General features: G+C 45.6%; 1 protein-coding gene across 1 annotated transcript in view; it reads left to right on the top strand.

Moving 5' to 3' along the window:
- The first annotated feature begins 383 nt into the window (after positions 1-383).
- Positions 384-10259, top strand: part of cryz (crystallin, zeta (quinone reductase)) — a 1066321-nt gene continuing 1056445 nt past the window's right edge. Inside the window, exon 1 of the mRNA XM_078560653.1 lies at positions 384-440. The gene's annotated coding sequence lies outside the window, so the exon portion shown is untranslated. The remainder of the gene's footprint in view (positions 441-10259) is intronic.

Raw genomic sequence — 10259 nt, 5'->3', positions numbered from 1 at the left:
ACTCCCTCCTCCATCCCCACCCTCTTTCCGTTTCTTCCCCCTCCCTTTTGTTTTTTCCAATAATTTATATAGATTTTTCTTTTCCCACCTATTTCCATTATTTTTAAATCTATACCTGTAATGCCCTGTCAGTCTTTCCACCCCACCCCCACTAGAGCTGTACCTTGAGTGTCCTGCCAACCATTCTTAATTAGCGCATTCTCTTATATATCACCACCTTTTACACCTCTTTGATCCTTTTGTCTGTGACATCTTTTGATTATCTGCTCCTATCACTGCTTGCTTGTCCCTACAACCACCCCCCACCCCCCCAACCTTAAACCAGCTTGTATTTCACCCCTCTCTTAACTTTACTCAGTTCTGCTGAAGGGTCATGAGGACTCGAAACGTCAACTCTTTTCTTCTCCGCCGATGCTGCCAGACCTGCTGAGTTTTTCCAGGTAATTCTGTTTTTGTTTTGGATTTCCAGCATCCGCTGTAGTTTTTTGTTTTTATATTTATGTTAGTATTGCTGTAGTCAATCCTCATTGTACAAGGCTGGTTCATAATTACAGCAGGGAATGAATGGAGAACATTTGCAGGGCTATGGGGAAAGAGCAGGGGGAGTGGGGCTAATTGGAGGGCTCTTTCAAAGATCCCATAAAATCAATCTTAATCAAACAAGGTCCATGATCTGCAGCGATCATATAATCACAGAATAATACAGCATAGAAGGCGGCCATTCAGCCTTTGTGCCTAAGCTGACAACTGTCAAATTAGTCCCACTCCCCCTGCTCTTTCCCCTAGCCCTGTAAATGTTTTCTTTTCAAGTATTTATCCAATTATCTTTTGAAAGTTATTACTGAACCTGCTTCCACCGCCCTTTCAGGCAGCGCATTCTAGATCACAACAACTCGCTGTGTTTAAAAAGACATTTCCCCATGTTGGCTGGGATTTTCTGTGCCCACCGGCACTGGCGTGTTTGGTGGCGTGACCGGACAATACGGCAAGGCCAAAAATCGTTGCGATAGTCCATGTTCCCCGCCATTGGGCGTTGGGAACCTCATTGTAATACATCAACGTGTCATTATAAGGCCAGCGTGTCGCACTCATTGCCCCCACCCAGCCCCCACTGCTGGATCATCCCCCCACATTGGCAAGAAAACACGCTGACGTGTTTCACAACAGGATATATAAGGTGTGCACTTGGCGAGCTGCACTTTGCTCAGGACTTCGAGGTTTGTTTGTCTACCTTGCTTCGGGCAGCACTCACAGTCATCAGCGCCAGGCTTCACAGGCAGCATCCCATCACTGTTAGGGGGGGGGCTCACAGGTAGGTCTCTACCAGACATTAACATTGGCATGAATCTGCTTAAGGCCAAATGGTCTGTTCCTGAGCTGTTGACTTGACGTAACTGAATATGAAACCATTGACATCCCACTGGCTGTCATTTTGAGTTTCATCTTTGGATTGGAAATACAGAATTTGGTAGCATTAAATAGCATACAGTTTCTACCAATTCCACACTGTCACCTGTAGACTACAACAAGTTACTGCATGAAACGTTATTGAATTCCCTGTGAGTAGATTAACATGAAGATGTCATGAATGCCTGGGCATCACATTGACCATCTCCAGCTGTTCTACAGTGTATCACACATTTACAATTATCTATGGATAGATTTATCACAGACCCTGTAGGTAACTGACGTAAATAAAATAATTCAGAGCACAAATCATTCGGAGACTGGTGATGGGTTTGTGAAGGATATGATGGTGACAATATGGCTTTCCATATGTAGTGATTATAGTTTTGGGAAATGTAGGACTGTAGCTTTAAGAATAATCCTGTGTTTTAAGGTCACGTGATCTGTTCAAACCAATGTAGTTGTCTAGTAGAGGGCGTTCTTTAGTTGTGGAGTTTGATGCACATGTGTAGTTGCTGCTGCTATCTTGTAAATAAAGTTAAATGTGTCCACTAAGTTGTCTGAATGTCAACTCTGTAATAAATTAGTGACAAGGGTGAGATTATGATTCATCCAGTTTCTTATCTGCCTGGCACAGACTGGTGAGGAATCTAGAAAATTCATCACTAACATGAGTTCCTGTGAGATTGGGACATATTCATCATTCTCTTGCAAAGGAAGGTGACTTAGGGCATCGGCATTGGCTATATAAATCCCTGGTCTATGTACAAAATGTATTCATATGCCACCAAAATTAGGGCCCATCTTTGTACTCTAGCAGAGGCTTTTCCTCACTAAGCAAACCCAAAAGTGGCTTATCGCCTGATGCTATTGTGAAATGACATTGGTGGAATTTTGTTTACGCCAAAAATAATTGACAGGCCTTCCTTTTAGATCTGAGAATATCCTTTTCCAGCTGTGGTAAGTGTCCTGGATACATAGGGGAAAATTATCCCCCCGTCGGGGGAGAGGGGGTGGGGGTAAGTGCAGGAGCGGGCGAGGGCAGGTGCACCTCCCATTGGCACCCCCAATCGGGGGCGCGCCGCCATTTTATGTGGACTGGCCAATTAAGGCCCGCCCAGTGTAATGTCTACCAGGAAGCGCTAGGCGCTCCCTGTGCGGGCAGGGGAGGGGGGATTCCCTCAGCCGGAGTGCACTTGTATGCGCATGCACGCAAAAGAGCGCACTGATCTCCCTGAGGCTAAGTGCTGCCTCGGGGAGATCGGCTCCAAATTTAAAAATGGTAAGCAAATGATAACAACATTTCCCTGACATGTCCCCCCGACGTGACACTGTCACATGAGCTGGGATATGTCCATCACTTTTAATGAAACCTTTATTAAGTATTTAAAAACCCTCATGAAACTTCATCCCGCCCGTGGATGAGGTTTGATGCTTTTGCTTAAGCCCGTCAGGGCTCCCGGCCTGCCCGCCAACCCTAAGGTTGGACGGGCGGGTCCATTAATGACCTTAATCAGTTTTTCAATGGCCTCAATAGGCCGTTGACAGGTCGGCGGGCGCACAGCTGACTCAGCTGCACCCCCGCCGACCTGAAAATGGAAATGAAGCGGGGGTGACATCAGGAGTTCCGCCCAACATGATCCCGCGTCATTTTGTGTGTTGGCGAGCAGGCCCCCCCCCCGCACGCCGACCGGACGATCCTCCCCGTAGCCTATTGGCCTCTCTGTGCCATCATCCAATTTATGAGATAGTACCATTCCCACTCCATAGGGGGACGCGTCGCAGGTTAACACTAATTCCTTCATCTGGTCATAATGCACTAAGAAATTTGAAGAGTGTAAGAGCTGTTTTACTTTCATGAAAGCCTCTTTTTGGGGTGACTTCCAAAACCACCCCTGGTTTTTTCTTAGCAGTGAATGTAGAGGGGCTAGAACTGTGGATAAATTTGGTAGAAATCGCCCATAATAATTTATCATTCCTAAAAATGATTTAAGTTCAGAGGTGTTCTTGGGTACAGGTGCCTCTCTTATTGCTTTAACCTCCTCTACAACCGGGTTTAACCCTTGGGCATCCGTGCGGTGGCCCAAATAAATGACTTCATTTGCTTGAAAAGTGCATTTATTCTTCTTCAGAGAGACTCCTGCTTCTAAAAATAATTTCAGGACTTCCTCTCGGTTAGCCAAGTGTTCCTTTTCTGTGAATCCAGTGATCAGTACATCGTCCAGGTGCACCACGACCTGAGATTGTCCCTGTAGTAAACTCTCCATCGTCTTCTGAAAAATAGCACAGGCTGAGGAAAAATCGAAGGGCAGGTATTACTCTTTGTGGGTGTTTATGGTCATAAATTCCCAGGGAGCATCATCCAGCACCAGTTGCTGATATGAGTGACTCTTGTCAAACTCTGTATACATTGTCCCTCCTGCTAGTTTGGCATATAGGTCTTCAATCTTGGGAATAGGGTACCTATCCAGTTTGGCCGCTCTGTTGACCAGTAGTTTATATTCCTTACAGATCCGGATGGTGTGATCGGTTTTAGGACAGGGACTATGGACGCTGCCCACTTTGAGAACGAAACCACTTTACGAACTAAACCCAGCCTCTCTAGCCGGTTCAGCTCAGCATCAACCTTCTCTCTCAGGGCGTGTGGCACCGGTCTTGCTTTCAAGAAACGAGGAGTTGCTTCTGGGTTCACGCAAATCTTGGCCTTCACTTTTTCTCAGTTCATCCTTGAAGACGGTGTCATTTTTTTTTTAAAGCAGCTCTGGTAGTCCACCTGGTTGCAACTGGAAGATTTCGGACCAATTTAATTTGACCTCCTACAACCAATCACGCCCGAGAAGGCTTGGCCCTTCACCTTCCACCACCATCACTGGTAGCTGTGCCGATTGGTGTCAAAATGAACTGTTACTCTGGTGATACCATACACAGGTTAAGAAATCCAGGTAAAAGGTTTCAACTTGGCAGATGTTTGTTCCTAATTTAATCGTTGATCACCTTTATTTAAATATCTGAAAGTGCGTTCTCCTATTACAGTGGTAAAAGCACCCGTGTATAATGAATAAATGTCAGAATTGGCTGTTTCTGGCTCCTCTACACTATAAACCTCACTGAACTTCGATTGTTGTTGGGAGGCCTGTTTAAATCTCGTTTTGCACTGTCTCATTATAATGTCCACTTCTGAGACAAAAATAACATTCTATTTTAAATTGCCAATCGCGAGAAGACTGATTGTTTCCACATCGATCAAAGTTATTTTTCGATTTTGTTGCTAAGCTGCTTCCTCTCATTTTTCGGTCAGCAGGGGCTGTTTCCGGCTTTGCGGCGGAGTCCTGGCTTTTTGTGCCACTTTTGGCTAACTGCTCCCGCCCGATTAGGAGAACGGCACCATTTTGTGCCCCATGAGCTGCTTGTGAATCCCTTACAGCGCTTTCCATCACCATCGTTATTTCTAATGCTTTCTTGAAATCAAGATTCACATCAGCCAACAATCTTCGCTGAATAGCATCCTCCTGCAGGCCACAGACCAAACGATCTCTGAGCATGTCATTCAGGGTTTCACCCAAATCTCAATATTCCGCTAGTTGTTTTAATTTTGCCACATAGGTAGCAATTGTCTCCCCCTGGGACTCTATTCTGGGAATTGAACCTGAACCTCTGCATTGTGACTGAAGGCTTGGGCTGAAAATTTCTCTTCATGAGGTCTACTAATTCACTGAAAGTCTTTGAATCAGGAGCACTGGAGGCCATCAAGCAATAAAATTAAACGATAGGTCTTGCTCCCACAACTATTCAGGAGAATCGCTCTCCTCTTTTCCTCTCCCGAGATTTTGTTTGCTTGAAAGAAGAACGCAAGACATTCTATATACTGAGACCAATCATCTGTGGCTGGCTCAAAGGAATCGATTCTACCAAACTGTGGCATTTCGGGTGAGTATATCTTCTGTTATTTTTAATGAGCTCAGATACTCACAATCGCTGAGCAAGGTACAGCACCAAATCCGATTTATCCTCGTCACCTCAAAGGTATCAATCTTGTGAAGACATTTTAAAAAATTCATTCACAGGACGTGGGCTTCACTGGCTGGGCCAGTATTTATTGCCCATTCCTAGTTGCAACTGAGAAGGAGGTGGTGAGCCGTCTTCTTGAACTGCTGCAGTCCATGTGGTGTAGGTACACCCACAGTGCTGTTAGGGAGGGCGTTCCAGGATTTTGACCCAGCGGCAGTGAAGGAACGGCGATATATTTCCAAGTCAGGATGCTGAGTGACTTGGAGGGAAACTTCCAGTTGGTGGTGTTCCCATCAATCTGCTGCCCTTGTCCTTCTAGATGGTAGTGGTCGTGGGTTTGGCAGGTGCTGTCTAAGGAGCCTTGGTGAGTTCCTGCAGTGCATCTTGTAGATGGTACACACTGCTGCTACTGTGCGTCAGTGGTGGAGGGAGTGAATGTTTGTAGATGGGGTGCCAATCAAGCAGACTGCTTTGTCCTGGATGGTGTCAAGCTTCTTGAGTATTGTGGGAGCTGCACTCATCCAGACAAGTGGACAGCATTCCATCACATTCCTGATTTGTGCCTTGGAAATAGTGGACAGGCTTTGGGGAGTCAGGAGGTGAGTTACTCGTCACACGATTCCTAGCCTCTGACCTACTCTTATAGCCATAGTATTTACATGGCTAGTCCAGTTCAGTATCCTGGTAACCCCCAGGATATTGACAGTGGAGGATTCAGTGGTGGCAATGCCATTGAATATCAAGGGGTGATGGTTGGATTCTCTCTTGTTGGAAATAGTCATTGCCTGACTTGTGTGGCGTGAATGTTACTTGCCACTTAACAGTCCAAGCCTGGATATTGTCCAGGTTTTGCTGCATTTGGACACGGGCTGCTTCAGTGTCTGAGGAGTCGTGGATGGTGCTAAACATTGTGAAATCATCAGCGAACATCCCCTCTTCTAATCTTATGATAGAAGGAAAGTCATTGATGAAGCAGCTGAAGATGGTTGGGCCGAGGACACTACCCTGAGGAACTCCTGCAGTGATGTCCTGGAGCTGAGATGACTGACCTCCAACAACCATAAACATGTTCCTTTGTGTTAGGTATGACTCCAACCAGAGAAGAGTTTTCCCCCTTATTCCTATTGACTCCAGTTTTGTTAGGGCTCCTTGATGCCACAATCAGTCAAATGCTGTCTTAATGTCAAAGGCAGTCACTCTCACCTCACCTAGGGAGTTCTGCTCTTCTGTCCCCATTTGAATCAAGGCTGTAATGAGGTCAGGAGCTGAGTAGCCCTGGCGGAACCTAAACTGGGCATCAGTGAGCAGGTTATTGCTAAGCAAGCGCCACTTAAAAGCACTGTTGATGACCCCTTCCAATACTTTACTGATGATCGAGAGTAGGCTGATGGGTTGGTAATTGGCCAGGTTGCATTTGTCCTGCTTTGTGTACAGGACATACCTGGGCAATTTTCCACTTAGCCGGGTAGATGCCAGTGTTGCTGCTCTACTGGAACAGCTTGGATAGGGGCGCGGCAAGTTCTGGGGCACAAGTCTTCAGTACTATTGCCGGAATATTGTCAGGGCCCATAGCCTTTGCAGTATCCAGTGCCTTCAGCTGTTTCTTGATATCACGTGGAGTGAATCGAATTGGCTGAAGATTGGCATCTGTGATGCTGGGGACCTCCGGAGGAGACCGAGATGGATCATCCACTCGGCACTTCTGGCTGAAGATTGTACCAAACGCTTCAGCCTTATCTTTTGCACTGCTGTGCTGGGCTCCTCCATCATTGAGGATGGGGATATTTGTGGAGCCTCCTTCTCCTCCAGTGAGTTGTTTAATTGTCCACCACCATTCATGACTGGATGTGGCAGGACTGCAGAGCTTAGATCTGATCCGTTGGTTGTGGAATCGCTTAGCCCTGTCTATCACTTGCTGCTTATGCTGTTTGGCATGCAAGTAGTCCTGTGTTATAGCTTCACCAGGTTGACACCTCATTTTTAGGTGTGCCTGCTTCTGGCATGCCCTCCTGCACTCTTCACTGAACCAGTGTTGATCCCCTGGTTTGATGGTAATGGTAGAGTGGGGGATATGCTGGGCCATGAGGTTACAGATTATGTTTGAGTACAGTTCTGCTGCTGCTGATGGCCCACAGCACCTCATGGATGACCAGTCTTGAGTTGCTCGATCTGTTCGAAATCTAAGATAAAGACAAAATTTACCACATATTTACTTCTCTTAAGCTCTGAAGAAGAGTCATACGGACTCGAAACGTTAACTCTGTCTTTCTCTCCACAAATGCTGTTAGACCTGAGTTTTTCCAGCATTTTTTTGTTTTTGTTCATAATCTATCCCGTTTAACACGGTCGATGTTAGTAAGGAGGACTTTGCAGGATCGACAGGGCTGAGATTGCCGTTGTCACTTCCGGTGCCTAGGTCGATGCCGGGTGGTCCATCCAGTTTCAGTCATTTTCTGTGACTTTGGTTTGTTACAACTGAGTGTCTTGCTCGGCCATTTCAGAGCACATTTAAGAGTCAACCATATTGTTGTGGGTCTGGAGTCACATGTAGGCCAGACCAGGTGAGGATGACAGATTCCCCTTCCTAAAGGACATTAGTGAACCAGATGGGTTTTTTACAATTGGCAGTGGTTTCAAGGTCATCATCAGACTTTTACTTCCATATTTATATTGCATTCAAATTCCACCATGGCGGGACTCGAATCTGGGTCCCCAGAGCATTACCCTGGGTCTCTGGATTACTAATCCAGCGACAATACTACTGCGCCGTTTACGAGATCTTTTCCTTGATAGTTAGTTTATTCACCAGATGTAGTCTTCAGATCTCTGGTAACTTTGAGGTGAGTGGAACATACCTGCCATAGGCATTTCAATGAACGCCACTATTGGGGCTGTAGGATTGGACTGTTCCTTCTCTTTGCTTTGTCTGTCCTGAGGAACATCACTGTGCTATGGTACTCATGCAGGCGTCTACTTTCAGAGGCTAGCACTTCAACCCGGGTGGGGGGGGGCTGTGAGGTGAGGGTCGGGTTGACAAACATGTGGGGGGCAACGGGAAGGGAAGGTGGTGGAATGGCAGTGAGAGGGAAGGGCGAACCTCTTGTTGCTGCAGGAGTCTGCTTAGAAAGAAAGGAGGAAGACCTTGCGATGAAAGGCACTGAAAACCAATGGCTTCCTTAGCACTGTTAAAGGGCTACTCAGAACTCTGTGGCTTCACATCACAGTCGCTGCATCTTAAGAACATAAGAACTAGGAGCAGGAGTAGGCAATTCAGCCCCTCGAGCCTGCCCCGCCATTCATTACAATCATGGCTGATCTCATTTCGGCCTCAACTCCAATTTCCTACTCTTTGCCCATAACCTTTCAACCCGTTACTAATTAAAACTCTGTCTATCTCCTCCTTAAATTTATTCAGCGTCCCGGCATCCATTGCACTCTGAGGTAGTGAAATCCACAGATTCACGACCCTTTGAGAAAAGTAATTCCTCCTCATCTCTGATTTAAATCTACCACCCCTTAGCCTAAATCTATGGCCTCTAGAATGCCCCAGAAGGGGAAACATCTGCTCGACGTCTACTTTATCTATCCCCTTTAGCATCTTATACACCTCAATTAGATCTCCTCTCATCCTTCTAAACTCTAGCGAGTATAGGCCTAAACTGCTCAATCTCTCCTCATAAGACAAGCCCCGCATCTCTGGAATCAATCTAGTGAACCTCCTCTGAACTGGCTCCAGTGCAAATACATCCTTCTTCAAGTAAGGGGACCAAAACTGTGCACAGTACTCCAGGTGTGTTGTACAGTTGCAACAATACTTCCCTATTTTTATACTCTAGTCCTTTAGCAATAAATGCCAAAATTCCATTTGCCTTCCTTATTATCTGCTGTACCTGCATACTAGCTTTCAGCGATTCATGCACGAGGACACCCAGATCCCTCTGCACTGAAACATTCTGGGGTTCTCTCATTCTTCCAACCAAAATGGATAACCTCACACTTATCCACGTTAAACTCCATCTGCCAAATTTTGGCCCATTCACCTAACTTGTCCATATCCATTTGTAAATTTCTTATTTCTTCATTCCAACTTACTTTCCCACCTATTTTGGTGTCATCTGCAAATTTAGCTATAATACCTTCTATCCCTGAATTCAAGTCATTAATATGGATCGCAAATAGTCGGGGCCCAAGGACCGAACCCTGTGGCACCCCACTAGTTACAGCTTGACATCCAGAAAAAGACCCATTTATCCCGACTCTCTGCTTTCTGTTGGTTAGCCAATCCTCTATCCAAGCTAATGTATTACCCCTAACTCCGTGTGATCTTATCTTGTGTATTAATCTTTTGCATAGCACCTTATCAAAGGCCTTCTGGAAGTCCAGATATACTACATCTACAGGATCCCCATTATCCCCTTTGCTTGTTACATCTTCAAAGAACTCTAGCAAATTAGTCAAACACAATTTACTCTTCATAAAACCATGCTGACTCTGATGGATTGCATTTTGACTTTCCAAATGCCCCATTACTGCTTCCTTAATAATGAATTCCAACAATTTCCCAATAACAGATGTTAAACTAACTGGTCTATAGTTTCCTACTTTCTGCCTCCCCCCTTTTTGAATAAGGGCATTATATTAGCATTTTTCCAATCCACTGGAACCTTTCCAGAATCCAGGGAATTTTGGAATATTATAGTCAATGCATCCACTATCTCCGCTGCCACTTCCTTTAAGACCCTGGGATTAGCCCATCAGGTCCTGGGGACTTGTCACCCTTTAATCCCAATAGTTTGCTCAGTACTTTTTCTCTAGTGATGATGATTGTTCTAAGTTCCTCTTTC

Source organism: Cetorhinus maximus, chromosome 17 (assembly GCF_964194155.1).
Source record: "Cetorhinus maximus chromosome 17, sCetMax3.hap1.1, whole genome shotgun sequence".
Classification (NCBI taxonomy): domain Eukaryota; kingdom Metazoa; phylum Chordata; class Chondrichthyes; order Lamniformes; family Cetorhinidae; genus Cetorhinus; species Cetorhinus maximus.
The sequence above is the reverse complement of the archived record's forward strand: the minus strand, read 5'-3'. Positions and strand labels throughout refer to the sequence as shown.